The sequence below is a fragment of the Callospermophilus lateralis genome, unplaced genomic scaffold, assembly GCF_048772815.1.
Source record: "Callospermophilus lateralis isolate mCalLat2 unplaced genomic scaffold, mCalLat2.hap1 Scaffold_10315, whole genome shotgun sequence".
In the NCBI taxonomy this organism is placed as follows: Eukaryota; Metazoa; Chordata; class Mammalia; order Rodentia; family Sciuridae; genus Callospermophilus; species Callospermophilus lateralis.
In genome coordinates this window covers 15,001-33,378 of record NW_027510504.1, presented here as the reverse complement: position 1 = coordinate 33,378, position 18,378 = coordinate 15,001, and positions in this window count along the sequence as shown.

Here is an 18,378-nt window from a genome sequence, read left to right as displayed (position 1 = left end):
CCATTCGCAGTTTCACTGTACCGGCCGTGCGTACTTAGACATGCATGGCTTAATCTTTGAGACAAGCATATGCTACTGGCAGGATCAACCAGGTAGGAGCGCGGTGAGCCACGAGAGGAGAGCGAGCGACAGGCGCACACCCGCCTCTCGAGCGTCGGGTGGCCGGGCGGACCGGAAGCGCACGGGGAGCACACCGGGAGGCGCTGGCAGGGGCCGCGTGGCGGCGGCGGCGGCGGGCGGTGGACGCGGTACCGCGGGGAGGAGGAGGGGGAGAGGGAGAGGGAAGGCACGGAGGGATCCGGAGACCCCCGCCGGCACAACCGACCCCGACCCCTCCCCGCACGCCCGCAGCGAGGCGGGGCGGACCCCTCTCTCTCTCCGCCCGCCCGACGGAACCCGGGCGGCAGACCGCGGAGCCGGCGAGAGGGAGGGCACGCGGACCGAACAGCCTCGCCCCCCACGGTGGCGGAGCAGACACCCGGCAGTCGGGCGCACGAGGGTCGGCCCGGGCGCGGGACCGAGGGAGAACCCCGACGGCCACGGCCGCGGCGGCCACCGCGGGAAACCCACGCGGCGCGGCGTGCACGGGAGCGAGACGGGGGCGCGCCCGGGGCGGGCCGTGACCCACCCCGGACGGTACCGCCCGACCCGCACACGCCATCACGCGCGCGCGAGGACGAGGGGAGGGAGCGCCAGAGACGCACGACTCCCCACGAACCCAACGGTGGCACAAGAGCCGCCCCGCGGACCAGGCCGCCGCGCTCGCGCGGACGGGGACGGGGGTGCGAGTGGTTCGGGGCGATGCCCTTCCCCACCTCCCCTGCCCCGCCCGGGGAACGGCGCGGCGGCGCGACCGGGGAACGACTCACCGCGACCGGACCAGGTCGCGGCCGGACACGCGCACCCGAGCGGCACAACCCTCGCGCGGCACCGAGCGGGTGACCGGCGCCCCGCGGGGGCGGGGGTGGCAGACCCGTCGTCCCCCACACCCAAGCGCCGGCACACGACGACGCCGTCGCCAGCGGACAAGCGGCGGTGGCGGCCAGGAGACGGGGGCCGCGGCGGGCCCCCCGTGGGAGCGAACTCGCGAAGGGGCGAGAGAGCGGGCGGGCCAAGGCCCGAAGAGACCAGACGGGGACGGGCCGGCCGCCCGAGGAGGCGGCGGCTGCAGCCGGCGTGGGGAGCGGCGCGCGCCAGAAGGGCGGCGGGAAACGGGAGAGGGCACCTGCCGACCCGCGGAGGAGCCCCGCCCGGAGAGAGCTGGCCGAGCCGCGCGGGCGCACCGGCCGGACAAACCCAGGGCGGCACGCGGTGTATCACCGCCAGCGCGCACACCAGGCGCACGGGCGGTCCCGCGTGGCCCCGGACGAGCCGCCGGCCGGGTTCCCTTCATCAGCCAACCTCCCGGGAGGGCCCTCGCGGGGGACAGGGCCCCACCGCCCCACCGCCGTCGCAAGAGGCGGGGAAGCCCCCGAACCCTCAACCCGCACACCGTGACGAGCATCCCCAACGACAACCGCCCGACCAGCGTGCCCACCGCCACACCCGGTACACGCCCGGGAGGGGGCGGCAGCGCGGCCGCGACCGGCCAGCCGGGGGGAGGCCCGGCGGAGGCGAGGAGGGGGCCACAACCCCGCCCGGATGGAGGGCGCGCCGGAGGCGGCGAGGGGCAAAGAAACGCGGAAAGGAAACCGGGGAGAAGACCTCGGGCACAGAGTCGGGCCGCCAGGAAAACAAGCGGGATCCCACCGCCACACGCGAGGGCGGTCCCGCACCGCCTGCGACGCCAACCCGGCCTCCGGCCCCACCCCCGGAACCTCCCACGAGACCCGCCGCCCCGCCACCACAGGGTGGCCCTCCACGCGACGAGACGCGCGCCTGGCCTCCAAACGCCAGCATGCAACGCCACAACCTCGGGCCGGACGAGTCCCACGACCTGGGCCTCTCCAGCTCCAGGGTCCACTCGCTCACCACACCGCCCGCGGAATGCTCCCAGGGGGGCCGCGGCGGCCGCGCCCCGGGCCAGCGCACACGCACGCAGGTCGCCCGCCGGCTCGGGACCGGGAGCGGGCAGAGGGACACTCGCAGCGGGCGCGGGGGAAAGAGGGACGCGGCCCCTCAACCCCCGGCCGCGCGAACAGCGCCCCACCGCCACCGCGCACACACGCGGCACCAGCGGCCCACACAGTGGCCCCACGCGCGCCAGAAGGCCCGGCCAAGGCCCAGCGGGAACCCTCCCCCGACTCCAAGGGGGGAGGCGTGGGCCGCGGTAGGCACAAAGAGCAGGCGCTCGGCCCCCACCCGCGGGGGGCCGGCGGACCCCTGCACTCCCAGACGGCGGGGAGGGGGGACTCTCGCCTACACACACCACCGACGGTAGCGTAGCGCAAAAGGCAGGGGGCGGCCAACGGGGGAATCCGGTACCCCCACACAAGGCACGCCCTTCACGGATCGCTAGAGAAACTTCCTCACTGAGGGTGGGCCGCACCCAACCCAGCCCCTCTGCCAACCGGCCGCCGAGACAACGAGGGGGGATCTGCGGTACAGGCAAGCACAAGGCTTCTTGAGCGTTCGCGGCCGGGGACACCCAAAGCCCCATCGCCTCGGGGGCCCGACCGGCCCCAGCTCGGCGTCCCGCCACAATCGCTCACACGCCCGGGCAACGTCTCCTTCCCCCCACCGGAGAGAGGGAAGAGCGCCCGGGCGCCCGCTCGCCTAACACTCCCCACGCCACTCGGCGCTGGGGACGACAACGCGACACCCTCCCCCCGGAGAGGGAACGGGCAACGCTGCCGAGCTTACCGCCTCGATCCCCCGAAAGAAGCGACACCGCTCTTCCCGTCAGGCACTCGCCTCGGAAACCCCCACGGACGGGGCGAGACCGACAGCGAGGCGGCGGCCGGCCGCGGCAGCGGCACTGGGATCGGGAGCAGCACACACCGGCTCAGCCTCAGGCACCTCAGGAAACAACCCGGAGCGCCCCAGGAGCACCGAAGCAGAGGCGCACCGTCGCGCCGAGGCAGCACGGTGGCAGCCCTCCCCGCGCCGGGGAGGGCCACACACACGGCCCTTGGCCGCCCAGGGGGGGCGGCGAGCGAGAAGCACCCGCTACGTCAGAGGACCCCAGGAGCGAGGTCGAGGCCGGATTCCGCACCCCCGCCCTTCCCCGCACCGCGAACGGGCGGGGAGGCAAGGCGAGGGGCCCGCGGGCAGGACGAGAAGAGTCGGCCCATTCGCCATGAATGTCCGTCCCTCGCCTGGCGCGGCTTTGGTCCAGCCCAGGAGAGCGCAAAGTCACCACATCGATCAGCAGAGTGGGCGGGAGAGGCCCAGGGAGCAGGGGGAGACCCGGCGAGGACCGCTTCTAAGAGGAGCCTGCTACGGCCTCGCCGGCCCCACACCCCAGGGAGAGCGGCCGACGACACGGAACGGGGAACGCCTGACACGCGGCTCGGAGCCATGGAAGCAAGCGTCGTCACGCCACCCTCGGTGCCCGCAGCGAGGAGCGCACGGGCGGTAAAGGACCACCCGCCACCTACCCCCGCCGCCCTCCGGCGCCAGAAGGCCGGCCGGCCAGAGGCGGCACCACCGCGAGGGCGCTCCAGGTGCGCCAAAGAGCCGTCGCACGCAGGCCCAGGCAAGCAGCTCAAGAGGGAACGGGTCCGGGCCACCCCATCAGCCCAGAGCCCCGCACGCACCCGGAGGCCCAAGCTCCCTCGCTCTGGCGTGTGCCGCCAGAGGACAACGTGTCAGCACCTACCCGATGGCAGAAAACGGCCAACTCGGGCCAAAACAATCGCGACCGGGGCAACCGGGAACAGTTCACTCACCACTGCCGCCTTCCCTGAACACAGTCACGGTCAGCGGACCGCGAAATCGAGCCCATCACCGAGATCCAGAGCCCCTAGGGACAACTGGTCGACCCTCGTTGACGAAGGCAAAGACAAGAGACGGGGACCGCCATCCCCAGCGAGCAGGACCGGGGGGGGGGGGGGAAGGGCGGACGGGGAACACGTCCGAAGGACGCCGGGCGTAGCCAACAGGACAAGCCCCGGGCAGCGGGCAGCGGGCCCCCGAAGAGGCAATGCGGCAAGGCCGGGCGAGCACACCCGCCTGGCCCGCCCGGTGAAGCCCCGCAGCCCCGCGGCCAAAACCCGCGAGAGAGAGGGAGAGGGAGAGGAAGCGGGAGAAAAATAAGACAGAAGTCCCGGCGACCGACCCAGACCGGGCAAAGCGAAGCCCGTGGCGGCGAAGGAACCGCTCAGACTGCCACCCGAGGCGCCCGCGGCCCGGACCGTGCAGGGAGAGAAGACAACCGACACACACACAGTAAGCCTGCAGGTCCAATATCCCGCCAACGGGCCACAACGGCCCAGCCCAGCGTGACCGAGACAGTTCCGCTGGCGCCGCCCAGCTCCTGGAACTCTGTCTCGGCCACCGCCGCCGAATATCACGCCTTGGAGACTTCCGATGATCCGACGCTCCTATAAAAGCGGCCACCAGGGGGAGCTCGACAACCGTCAACCAAATCAGGAGGAAGGGACGCGGAACCTCGGTCGGCGTCAGCGGGATCCGCTCCGCAGGGGTCGTAGAAAGTCACCCGGACACGTCCCACCAGCCGGGTCGCCCCGCCAGGGCCCCCCCCCCCCCACAGCGGCGGGCACGAGACGCAGGCAGATCGGCCCAGCACCCCTAGAGAATCCGGCGGGGGACACGGGCAGTGTGGGACTTCAAAACCGAAACCACCACGGTGAAGCCACTATTAGACAGGCAGACTAGCTGCTAGGCCACGGTCCGATCCATCCAGAGAATGGAGGAATTGACAGAAACATGTAAAAACCCGTCGAAATCGGTGGCTGGGGAATTTGATCTGCTGGTCTTTGGGCTCGGTGTTTCCGCCTGTCTCTGTACCAAAAAAAAAAAAAAAAAAAAATGGGAAGATGAACAGCCTCTGAGAAACCTTCCTCCTCTGTGTCTGTGGTTCAGTGCCAGAGGGCCGGCCTAGCACATAGGAGGCACTGGGTTTGAGCCTTAGCGCGGCATACAAAAAGGAACAAAGTCGAAAGAAGGCGTGCTGTCCACCTACAACTACTCTAAAAAAGAAAAAAAAAAAAAAAAAAAGAATACTGATCATAATAGGAATAAGGATTCTTCCTTGGGGAGTTCTATTTTCTCTGCCTGGCCACGTTATCTTTTTTTTTTTTTTTTTTTTTTTTTTTTTTTTTAAGAGAGAGTGAGAGAGAATTTCAATATTTACTTTTTTTTTTTTTTTTTAACAACATCTTTGTTTGTGTGCTGAGGACCGAACCCGGGCAACTGCAACTGCGCTACCGCTTGAGCCACATCCCCAGCCCCCTTTTTAACTTTTACTTATTTTTCTTTTGTAAAGACAGAGAGGAGGAGGAGGGGGGGGAGAGAGAGAGAGGGAAGAGGGGGGTGGAGAGAGAGAGAGAGAGAGAGAGAGAGAGAGAGAGAGAGAATATTTTTTAATGTTTATTTTTCAGTATGCGGTGGGCACAACATCTTTATTTTATTTTACGCGGTGCTGAGGATCGAACCCAGCGCCCCGCGCATGCCGCGGGAGCGCATTACCACTTGAGGCACATCTCCAGCCCATTAATTCTTATTTGAATTTGTGTTTTTATTTACCTATTTATTTACCTGAGTAAGAAATGAGCATTTTCTTGAACCGAAAGTCATTTTCCACCGGGTCACAGAGCCAAATTTTACGTTTAGGCACATGGTAATAAGAAGCTGTAACAGGGCGCTAAGAGCGGCTGCCTTGGCTAAAAAGCGTGGGCCCTTGCCCCAGAGCGAAACAACAACGACAACGGGGCGGGGGGGGGGGGGGGGGGGCGGGGAAGAATCAAACAAATAATGCAATCAATCCATGGGCCAAGGACCTGAACAGATACTTCTCAGAAGTGGATTAAGACACTCCTATAAAAGCGGCCACCAGGGGGAGCTCGAAAACCGTCAACAAAATCAGGCGGAAGGGTCGGTGTCAGCGGGATCCGCTTCGCAGGGGTCGTAGAAAGTCACCTGGACACGTCCCACCAGCCGCCCCACCCCCACCCCGCCAGGGTGCCCCGCAGCAGCGGGAGGCGCCGGCAGTCTGCCCAGCACCCCCAGAGAATCCGGCGGGGGACACGGACGGTGTGGGACTTCAAAACCGAAACCACCACGGTGAAGCCACAATTAGACAGGCAGACTAGCTGCTAGGCCACGGTTCGATCCATCCAGACAATGTAGGAATTGACAGAAACATGTCAAAATCAGTTTGAAATCGGTTGCTTGGGAATTTGATCTGCTTGTCTTTGGGCTTTGTGTTTCCTCCTTTTTCTGTACAAAAAAAAAAAAAAAAAAAAATTGGAAGATGACCAGCCTCTGAGAATCCTTTCTTGTCTAGGGTCTGTCTGTGTCTTTGGGTCAGTAGCAGAGGGCCGGCCTGGCACAGAGTTTGAGCCTTAGCACGCCATACAAAAAGGAACAAATCATCGAACAAATCATCACAAGGATTCTTCCTTGTGAAGTTGTATTTTGTCAGTTTGACCGTTTTATCTTTTTTTTTTTTTTTTTTGTATCTTTATTTTTATTGATCTATCAATATCACAGAGCCAAATTTTACATTTAGACACTTGGTAATAAGAAGCTGTAACAGGGCTCTAAGAGAGGCTGCCTTGGCTAAAAAGCATGGTCTGTTGCCCTAGACTGAAACACCACATGCTCTGGGATAAATAAAGCTGGAGAAAGGTTGCAAGAGCACTTCATGGTGTTGTCAGTCTGGTGTTGTGGCTCAGTGGTACAGTACTTACCAAGTACGCATGAGGCACAGGGTTCAATCCCGGGCACCACATTGAAATCATCATCATCATCATCACCTAAATAAACAAAATAAACGTATGTATTTTTTTATCTGTTTGTTTATTTATTGGAGGAGGCCTGTAAGGAGGGATTGAACTCAGGGGCACTCACTGACTACTGAACCACATCCCCTAGCCCTACCTATCTAGTATATTACTTAGAGACAGGGTCTCACTGAGTTGCTTAGTGTCTCACTTTTGCTGAGGGTGGCTTTAAACTCTGGATCCTCCTGCCTCAGCTGTGTGTGTGTGTGTGTGTGTGTGTGTGTGTGTGTGTGTGTGTGAGAGAGAGAGAGAGAGAGAGAGAGAGAGAGAGAGAGAGAGAAGCCTGTCTGGGATGACAGGCATAGGCCACTGTACCCAGTCACTTATTTATTTTATTTTTAGTATGACTTCAAGGTACACACAAGACAATCACTGCCAGGCGTAGGAGGAACATAGCACATTGATAAACAGTCAGATCTTTGAGGAAGCATTAAACAATCTTAAGGTAGTGTGCAAGTCATTCAATAACCTCAAAATACCTACATGAGGGTTGGAATTGTAGCTCAGTGGTAGAGTGCTTGCCTTGCATTCGTGAGGCCCTGGGTTCAATCCTCAGCACCACATAAAAATAAATAAACAAAAATAAAGACATTGTGTCCATCAACAGCTATAACTAACTAACTAACTAACTAACTAACTAAATAAATAAATAAATACCTGCATGAAAACCACAGAGAATTAAAGGAAAAGATGGATAAATCTATTATGGCAAGGAGATGAGAACACTCGTCCCTTAGCAGCTGAGGACGACTTAGGCCATAAATAAATAATCAGGAACAAAGGACAGCAGAACTACATCACGAACAACCCACACCTAATGGGCACGTTCAGAACACTGCAAGGCCACCACTACACAGCAGACATTCTTTTCAAGTGAATACGGAATGTTTACCAAAGTTGACCATAGAATGGAACATAAACCAAATCTCGACAAAGTCTAAAAGATGAAATCACACCACAACTCTTCTCTGAACAACACAAAAGTAAGCTGGAGGTCGTAGCATGTGGGCCACTGCCAGGATTCATTTCAAGAACGGGATGAAACCCAAAGAAAGTATAAACCTGTACATTCACAAATCTCAGGGAGAAATAGCCGCATCCATCTTTCACAAACTCTTGAGAGGGGCGGGTCAGGGGTCAAGGTGAGATTGAAATACCCAAATACCCTCAACAAAGTGCCAACTTTATCAAACCAGTAGCCTAGATAAAGCAGGTACTTGTACTACGCCTTCTCGGTGACATTGTGGGTTTTTTTGGGTTTTGGGGGGGGGGAGGGGGAGGGGGGAGGGGAGCGGGGAAGGGTGGTTCCCGCCACTTTGGGTTCCTACCGCTTTGTCTGCAAGGGAAAATTTGTTTCCTGCCAGGCTGGGGTGCCAGTTATCAGGGCGGGGAAGTAAGATTCTTACACTAAACCGGGCTTGCTTGGGGCAGGTCTCAGTTCTAATTTACATAACAACAGGCAGGGCAAAGTCTCTCCCACTGCCCCTGAAGGAAGAAAAATGTGGCCTCTCCAGGCTGTTCACAATTCCCAACCTGTTTTAAGGGTCAGTTTGTCTCTCTAACTCTGCATTTATGCTGACCGATTGGTTTAAAACTACACTAAGAGGTTAATTTGAATATCATTTGTTTCAGAGCACTTGTTCAATGTGTCTACCAGCATTTAATTTCTCTCTCCTGATGTTCCTTAATAACCTGATTGCTTTGGCCTCCTTCTCCTGGATTATGTGTAACTTGCCCCCCTTTGGTATAAAAAGAAACCCAGGAGGAGATTGATCCTAAAGAAAAGGGGTGCTCCACTAAGTGAGAAACTGAAAATCAAGCGATTAAAAAGAGTTTGGTGTAGAGAAAGAGAGGGGTGTGTGTGTGTGTGTGTGTGTGTGTGTGTGTGTGTGTGTGTGTGTGTGTTATAGAGAGAGAAGGGGAGAGTCTCTTGTACTTCAGGGTTTTTGTCTGTCTGTCTGACTGTCTGTCTGTCTGTCTGTCTGTCTGTTTGTTGTCTAATAATTACAGTGTTTCAGTTGGAAGCTCTGCCCTGGGTAATTCTTTCCAACTCTTAGAAAGTAGTAACTGTGGTTATGTTCATTTCTGTTAATGATCCATTCTTCCTGCCTTTTAAATTCATTGATCACCCAGAACTCCTGTGTTTGGGGCAGGAGGGGTCCAGGTGCTTGAGAGAATTTTTTTTTTTTTTTCCCCCCCTGTGTCATTGGAATGGAGATTTGGACCTCTGAGTAAGAGTAGAGTTTTCTAAGAGAAAAGAGAAGAGCTCTAAGGGAAAAGCAGGGGATTGGATTACCAAAAAAAAAAAAAAAAAAAAAAAAAAAAAAAAGCCTTTTGAAACCAAACTATTGTTAGGTAAAACTGCTTACTCTTTGCCGTGAATGAGAAGAATCTTAAAATATGCGATATGTTTGGGCCAGTCCAATGTGTCTTTGGGATTCATCATCTGAAGTGGCACCCCCTTTCTCCACTGAAAAGTCTTAACTGGGCCTCTTCTGAAATCTTCACCCAGACTGGTTTTAGGTCTGTCAGCAAAAGAGTCTCTCTGTGCAAAAGAATTCAAGGTGGATAAACTTCCTATTTTCGTGTCGCCCTGTTTACTTGGCCACTGGCCGAGAAGATACCAGCACTCCAGGTGCTGGACACCCCACCCCCCCCACCCCCCACCCCACCCCACCCCCCCACCCCCCCCCACCCCCCCCCCCCCCCCCCGTTACTAGTTTTTCACAAACATGTCCAGAACAGTACTTTGAAGAAATGTGCAAACAAGGCCTCTGGCCTTGAGCTGGGCTTCACAGAGATGTCTACATGTTTAAGATACGAGACGGTACCAACTGGACTCCATGGTAACAGCTGGCAGGGGGAGAGTAGACAGGGGAGAAGAAGCTCTCCCCTTCTCAGGTGTTGTCCTCCAAGGGTTAACATGCCCAGAACAGTGAGAGAAAAAGCTGCTTTTATGTGAACTTCTGCAGACCATGAATTTCTGAGCCCCTCCCCTTACATGCTGGGTATAAAACTCTGAAACTACCTGAACTTTGGGTTCAGGGGATTAATTCCTTACAGCAAAAGCCATCTTCTCTGAACCTGGCTGCATCCAAATAAAACCGTTTTCCTGCTCTGTTCGGTCGGTGCCTTGCCTCATTTGTCCCTACAACACATCCATGCAAGGAAGACTTTATCAAACCAGTAGCCTAAGTAAAGCAGGTTCCAGGTTACTTTTTGCCACCACCGCCACCACCACCACCATGCATACCAATAATTTCTTCTGATTTTTTTTTTTTAATTACATACAAACAAATCAAAAACCATGAAAAGTATAAACTATGTTACTGAGAATCAAGAAGAGTCATTCACTCATGTAAATTCAGAAATTCGGTAAGGGTGGTTGTTGTTTCTGTCTGTTGCTGTTGTTGTCCTTTTTTGTCTTTTTTTTTTTTTTTTTTTAATTTTTCTCCCAACTGTCAAATCAATTAAAGCGGGGTGGGGGGGTGGGGGGGGGGTGAGGTGGTGGTGGGTGTCAGAAAATGTAACAGGGGTCCACTTTATAGGCTTTGAGTATAAGTCTCACTGCTCAGCCACTGAGGCTCATGTTAAAACCCATATCCTTTTTCCTTTCTCTTTTCCCTACCCTCCCCCTCCCTAATCATAGGTGAAGCCATATTGACTTTCAGGGTGGGTTATCTGCCCATTGGCTAACAAATATTTAGAATTTTCATCCAGAAAATCACTTTTCTGTTTGATAACCTTGCTAGGCCTCCGATGGGTTAGAACAACAGAGTGTCAGCAGAGTCATCAGAGTTTTGTTGCTGTAAAGGTTCAGTTCTTATGTTTTCTTATTATAATAAATTCCCCCTCTTCCTTCTGAGATGCTTTGCCTCTGAGCAACACCCCCCCAACACCTATCCCCCCTTCTCTGCCTCTCTCTCTCTCTCTCTCTCTCTCTCTCTCTCTCTCTCTCTCTGTCGAGTTACCCCAGGGCTCCATAAGTTGCTGAGGCTGGGCTTAGTCTTGTGATTCTCCTGAATCACCCCACATCTCTGTCACTGGAGATGTGTGCACATCTGGGGACTAGAGTACTATGCTGTGCTGTGTCTGAGAGATTTTTTTATTATTAAAAAGTCGGTACACTTAAAGACATATAGGTTTCCTACATGAGAGGTCACCCTTTTTATTAGAACGTGTATTGTATCGAAGCTCTAAACTTATCCCATAGTCAGTGACCCATGTGGAAGTTCTAACACATGCATTCGGTGTAACATTCAGATTTAGAAAAAAAAAAAAAAAAAGAAAGAAAGAAAGAAAGAAAGAAAGAAAGAAAGAAAGAAAGAAAGAAAAGAAAACGAAAAGAGAAAGATCTGTGCTTGGGGCTGGGGATGTGGCTCAAGTGGTAGCATGCTCGCCTGGCATGCGTGCGGCCAGGGTTCGATCCTCAGCACCACAAACAAATCAAGATGTTATATCCGCGGAAAACTAACTAACTAACTAACTAACTAAATAAATAAATATTTAAAAAATTCTCTCTCCCTGTCTCTCACTCTCACACTCTGTCTAAAAAATAATAAATAAATAAATAAAAAGATCTGTGCCATTAATGACCAGTTTTCACATCTGTTAGTTTTAATTGAAAAAGTAAGGGTTTGGGGATCATTTGTTGAAAGAACACTCCTGTACCAGGTGAGTGGCACTGTTTCCTGAATGCATAAGAGTATTTGTCCACTTGAGTCCAAGCTGTTCTCCTAGGTCCAACTGTTGGTGAGCAAAACACCACATCGTGGCAGTTATCTGGCCAGAGTCTGGGCAGAGCTGGTAGATTCTGAACTTGGCTTCCAAAGTCAAAGGTCAATGAATGTATGTAGGACTTCTAGGCAAGTGTGATGTGAAGATCTCTGGGCTTGTTGTACAATAAATGTGTCTGTGTTCCTTCAGCATAGAAGGAAATGTATTCATTCTAGAATGCAAAGCTTGGGCTAGGGTTTTAGCTCGGTAGTAGAGCACTTGCCTGGGACGTGTGGGGCGCTGGATTCCATCCTGAGCACCACGAAACCCAAAACAAAGGGACAAACGAGTAAATAAGGTAAAGATAGTGTGTCCATCCATCTACAGCTCAAAAAATTAAAGGTATGGGTTGGGGGTTCATGTCGATCCTCCCCCGCCCACCCCCAAGAGGATCAGGATGAGGTTGAGAGAAGGATCGTAAACTCATAGCGAAAGTAACCTCGCGAGGAGACCCCTGTCTCCCAAAGAAAAGTTGTGATAGTAAAAGCAAATGGGACTCCGTTTTGTTTTATGTCCCCATTCTGTAAAACAACCAGGCCAAGTAGAAGGGTCATGACTGAAGCAAGATGTTCTTTTCCTTGTGCTATAGAAACCTTTAAGAGTAAGGAACTACCTAATGGGACATTGTTTCTGTAACTAGCCCATAAAAGGGGGAGCGGGGGGGGGGGGGGGGGGGCTAAGCTTCTGTCACTGGAGTGGCTAGGCTGATTGTGATTGGCTGAGCGTCCCTCCGCCTGACTTCACTCTCCCGCTTCTGTAACGTGGCTTGCTTGCATTAGCTAGACGCCCCCTCCCCCCAAAACGTCCCTTTTGCAGGTTTGAGGCTTATAAGGGGCACCCTTGCAATTGTTTGGGGCTGGCCAGGGGAACAGCTTTATGCTCTTCTGCTCAGTCGCCACTAGTTGTGCTTTAATAAAGGCTTGATTCCTTTATACGTGAGTGGTCTGGAAGTCAGTTTTTGAAACCCCGGGACCAAGCTTTAACTAGAACAAGCAAGCAAGCCAGAAAACAAATGAATAGATAGATGATAGATAGATAGATAGATAGATAGATAGATAGATAGATAGATAAATTGAATATGGGGATGTGGCTCAGTCAGTGGTCAAGTGAGTGCTTCTGGGTTCAACTCATAAATCAATGGATTTACCAAAAATATATAAAAATATCTGTATAAAAAGGGGATGTTGGTTTAGCTCAGTGGTAAACTGTGTCCGTGTTCAGTCCCCAGTTCCAGGCTCCAGGCAGAAACCAGCCCCTGTGTGAGGGGCTGGTTTCTGGTTCCATCCCCACCAAGGAAACCCTGACATGAGTATGGGGAGCCATATTTGTCTATTGGATGCCAAGGGTAGAGTGATTTCCATCTTGATCTCCCCCCCCCCCCACCACCACCACCTCTGTCTGTGTGAGCAAGGTCTCTTCTAGTGTCTGGATTTTATTTATTTACCTATTTATCTATGTATGTATGTATGTATGTATGTATGTATGTATGTATGTATTTAAACAATGCCTTTATGTTATTAATTTCTTTTTATCTGGAGCTGAGGATCTAACCCAGGGCCTCGAATATGCTAGGGGACCACTCTAACGCTGAGATATAAAGGACCCCAGCGCATCCCAGCCCATCCCAGCCCAGCACAGAGTCTTTGAGATGAGATTTTATTGCCTGTTTTGGTTGTTTGAGTCTGTCTTTGTTCACAACTTTTGTTTCTTTTGTGATGCTAGGCTGGGGAAGAAACCCAGGGCCTCGGGCCTTGGTCCACAAAGGGTCTTGATTGCTGGGCAACACCCTCACCTTTTTTTCCTTTGTCTCTTCCCTTCCCCAGAAAGTAAACCCAGGAAGGGCCTCCCTCTCCTTCCCCCAGGCCCAAATCCATCCTGTTTGGGTTTTGGGCTCAGACAGGTACACACTAGACAGACAGACAGACAGACACAGACACAGACACAGACACAGACACACACACACACACACACACACACACACACACACACACACGGGAAACATCACTGTTTTATTTTTGTTCGTTTCTCTCTTAACCTCATCCAGGCCCTCCCTCATAACTCTCAGGGGCGGGGGGGGGGGGGGGGGGGGGAGGGGAAGGTGTTTACTATGGACCTCTGGTGGTGACAGCCTTGGGAGGGAGGGACTACTACTAGGGAATTGGAGTGAGTGGGATGGGGGAAGTGGGGATTATAGTTCAAATTCCAAGGGTCGGGCAGAGGCACAGAAGCTATCTCCTAGGTGGGGCATGTTAAAGGCTAAGGAACGTGATCAGATACCAGGGGTGAAAGCGGTATGTCCTCCCCACCCCCCAGTGCTTCCAGGACTTTACTGTGGGGGGGGGGGGGGAAGGCGGGAGTACAACCGCACTGAGGCCCGTGCCCATCTGTCTTTCCAGGGACTCAGTAGGCTGAGGGAAGAGAGGAAGATATGACGCAGCGGCTTGCAGCGTAGTGATCTGTATATGGATATAGATATAGATATCTAAGTCTGTCAGTCTGTCTGTCTATCTATCTATCTATCTATGTATCTATGTCTATACATGTAGATAGATTATATCTAAACTGGAAATGGAACTCAGGCAGGCCTTCCAAAATGACGGTAGCTTTGCGCCACCTAGCGTTCAGTGACTGCAACTAACGAGGCTGCTTTTCTCAGACCGCAGAGCACTCACTGTGAACTCCCAAGTTCCACAGGGTGGAAACCCGTCGCTATGCGCATCCACGTGTATATGCTTGTGTTTCTGACCCGGTGGCGAGATGAGATCCGACTGAAGAAGCCAAGCAAGCCTAAAACGTGTGTCCCACCTTCACCACTCCTAAGTGTGGTGGATTAGCCGACTGAGAAAGGCCTTAGGGGAGGGAGCAGCTTCGGTCCGATAGGGGACAGTTGGGGAAGGCAAGGACCCTGAGTAACTGCACAGTTGCTCTGGGATCCAATTTTACCTGTAGACCTACTCGGCGCTACATAAACCTCAGCCAGCCAGCCAGCCAGCCAGCCAGCCAGCCTGTGCTGCATTTTGTCCTGTCTTTATTGGTATTAGGTATTTTCCAGAAGAAATGGGGGGGGGGGGGATTTCCCATCTCGTGTCAAGAGTCTCCCGGGGACTGAATCCTCCTTGTCCACGCTTTCCTTGAAGATCCTTTAGAGATTCTCCACTTCCAGATGGACCGATGTGTGTGCTGCTGCAGGTTTGACAGCCATCCGGGAGGAAAAACAACCACCAAAAAAACAAAAAACAAAAAACAAACAAAAAAAAAGTGTTCCAAATCTCCAGTACCATCATCTTTGTCATCATTCCACCATCCTTGGAAGAAGGAACTCGATGCAAAAGTCCTGGAAGAGAACAGTAAGAGTAGTGAAAGATCAGAATGGTGGGACAGGGTTCAGCAACCACCACCTCAGCTACTCACAAGAGAAGGTGAGGTCCTGGGAGTAATCAGGCAACCTCCAGAGACCTCGAGCTTTAACCAGCAAATAGAGAAAGGAGAGAGGGAAGGGGAAGGGGAAGGACACCCCCCCACACACACCCCATGTGATAACACCACCGCAGGTGTTATCACAGACTGAGATAGGATGTTGTCTCCTTTGATGTTAGCCAACATGAGCAATCCAGGGACACCCCATCTCAAAAAAACAAAACAAAACAAAACAAAACAAAAAAAAACGAAAAAAAAAACAAAAAAAAAAAACACACACACACACACACACAAAAACTCCGTGGTGGTAGTTAGGCACTTCTGGATTCAATCCAGGGGAAATCATATCACCTTTCTTCCCTGTTTTAGGCAGACTTATCTGCCCTTGAGTCCAGGCCCAGCATAGTCATGAAGTCACGTAGACTTTGGAGAGCAGAGGATGTCAGAAGTGACTCTTATCAAAAGTAAAAAGCTGAATTACAAGTGCGGCCAGGAAGAAGTGCAAGGTGGCCTCTGAATCTCAGAGAGAGAGAGAGAGAGAGAGAGAGAGAGAGAGAGAGAGAGAGAGAGAGACCGGGGGAGGGGCAGCAAATGTTAAAAAAAAAAAAAAAAAAATCAAGAAAAAAATAAAGAAAAGTAATCGAAAGGAAGCACCACCAGCACCAGCACCACCAGGAAAGAAACAGTGAAGCAAAAGTGAAAGAAAGGAAGGAGGGAAGGAGAGAGGGAGCGAGCGAGAGTTGAGTTGGTGTGCAAGCAAGGAAGGAGAGAAATGCACAAACACCAGAGAGCACACCCCCCACCCCCCACCCCCCACCCCCGGGCTTTGACATTCCTCTCCAGGTACTGAGCACCAAGAGAAGAAAAAGCCCAGACGCACACAAGGAATGATTTGATGCATGCAATTAAAACTGAACTACCGATTAGGAAAGAATGTCCCCACGTGAAATAAGGAGTATTTGTGGAGTCATCCTACCGTCACTTACAGCTGAAAAGAATCCAGGGGCTGGGGATGTGGCTCAAGCGGTAGCTAGCGCGCTCGCCTGGCATGCGTGTGGCCCGGGTTCGATCCTCAGCACCACATACAAACAAAGATGTCGTGTCCGCCGATAACTAAAAAATAAACATTAAAAAAAAAATTAAAAAATAAAAAGAATCCAAGGACAAATTAACTTGGACGGGGAGGAAGAGGAGGAGGAGGAGGAGGAGGAGAGGGAGGGGGAGGGGAGGTTAGGGTGGGGGGGGGAGGAGGAGGAGGAAAGAAAGAAGGAAGGAAAAAAAAGGAAGGAAAAAAAAAAAAAGGGTGTGTATAAAGGCATACTCATTTCGACTTCGGCCCCAACCCCCATCCCCGCCCCCGCCCCGTCCCCGCCCACTTATGTTAGGACAACTGGTCGACCTCCGTACATACGGCATTAAAAGAAAAAAGAAAAAAAAAGCAAAGTCCTCGAATGGACAACTGGTCGACCTCGCGGGGTGGAGCGGGAGCAGGGTTTGTGTTGGAGGAAGAAAGGAGTGATAGGATGAGGGGGCCAGGGATAAGAGGAAGAGAGAGCTGAGAGGAGAGAGGAGAGAGGAGAGAGGGATAGATATATAAATAAATAAAGAAATGGATAAATGGATGGATGGATGGATGGATGAATGAATGAATGAATGAATGAATGAATGAATAAATAAATAAATAAATAAATAAATAAATAAGAAAGAAAGATGTCGGGTCCCCCGAAAACTAAACACTAAATATTTAAAAAAGAAGAAGAAGAAGAAGAAGCAGAAGAAAGAAAGAAAGAAAGAAAGAAAGAAAGAAAGAAAGAAAGAAAGAAAGAAAAAGAAAAGAAAGGTCAGGACAGCTAGTCGACCTTCGTACACGACGCATGAAAAAAAATCAAAGTCCTCCTTCGGACAACTGGTCGACCCCGGTCGTGCTGGGGCGCACGGGCCAACTGGTCAACCTGCGGGACGGGACGGGACGGGGGGAAGAGACGCCAACGGCTCGGGTCGGGACAGCTGGTCGACCTCCCGTCCCAGGAGGAGAGGGCGGAGGGCGGGCAGTCCCCGAGGGGACAACTGGTCGACCCTCCCAAGCGGGAGGGGAAGGAAGAGCGACGCCCGCTCCGGCCAGGCCCCCTCCGTCCTCCCCGCCACGGCGGCGGGGAAGGGGAGGGCCGAGGCGCGGAGCGGAGCGGAGCGGAGCGGGCCCCGGCGCCGCCGGACGGCCAGGCACCGCTCTCCCCCCCTCCCCGAGGCCGGTGCCCGAGGGGAGGGCCGGAGACGCCCCCCAGAGCGGCGACGGGCGCGCCTCCCCGGGGTGGGGGAGAGAGCGCGCGCGAGAGACACCGCCGTGCCCCGCGACCGGCGAGCGCTCGCCGGGGGCGCGAGGAACAGGGGGCCGCGCCCCACCGCCGCGACCACCCCTCGCCCCAGTCACCCACCGCGCCGCCACCACCCACCCCCGGCGCGGACCGGGGCGGCGGCGGGGGGGCGAGAGAGAGGAAGGGAGGCCGGGAGGACGGGAGCGCACCCGGCTCCCACCGCAGGCGCGCGCGTCGGCGCGCGCCCCGCCGGTGAGCGACAAACCCTTGTGTCGAGGGCTGACTTTCAATAGATCGCAGCGAGGGAGCTGCTCTGCTACGTACGAAACCCCGACCCAGAAGCAGGTCGTCTACGAATGGTTTAGCGCCAGGTTCCCCACGAACGTGCGTTACGTGACGGGCGAGAGGGCGGCCCCCTTTCCGGCCGCACCCCGTTTCCCAGGACGAAGGGCTCTCCGCACCAGACCCCGGTCCCGGCGATCCACCGCTAAGAGTCGTGTATGAGATTTGGGAAGGAGGGCCACGGGGGCCCCTCTCCCGCTGGTCCTGGCGCGGCACCGGCTCTTCCCCCCCCCAACAGCCACCCCAACCCCGCCGCCAAGGCGCACGGAGCGGGAAGACCGGGAGAGAGAGAGCTTGCCTCCCGGCCGGCCAAGCACAACAAGGGTACCAGAACAGAAACCCAGTGGTGGTCGAGAGGTTTTTCCAACGACGGGGCTCGCCCGGCGCCTCAGGACCGCACCGGGGCGCGGCCGGGCACACGGGACGGGCCCCACAGGCGCCCGGGGGTTCCCACCACCCCCCCCGACGGCGCGGAGCGGCACACACGCCCGCCGCGAAGGGACCGCCGGGCACCCCCTCCCGGCGGCCGCCAGCGGCGGGACGCGGCACGCACCCCGACCGCGGGTGGGCGGCGGAGTCTGGGGGAGCAGAGGTCGGGCCAGGCCCTCCCACGGCTCCCCAGG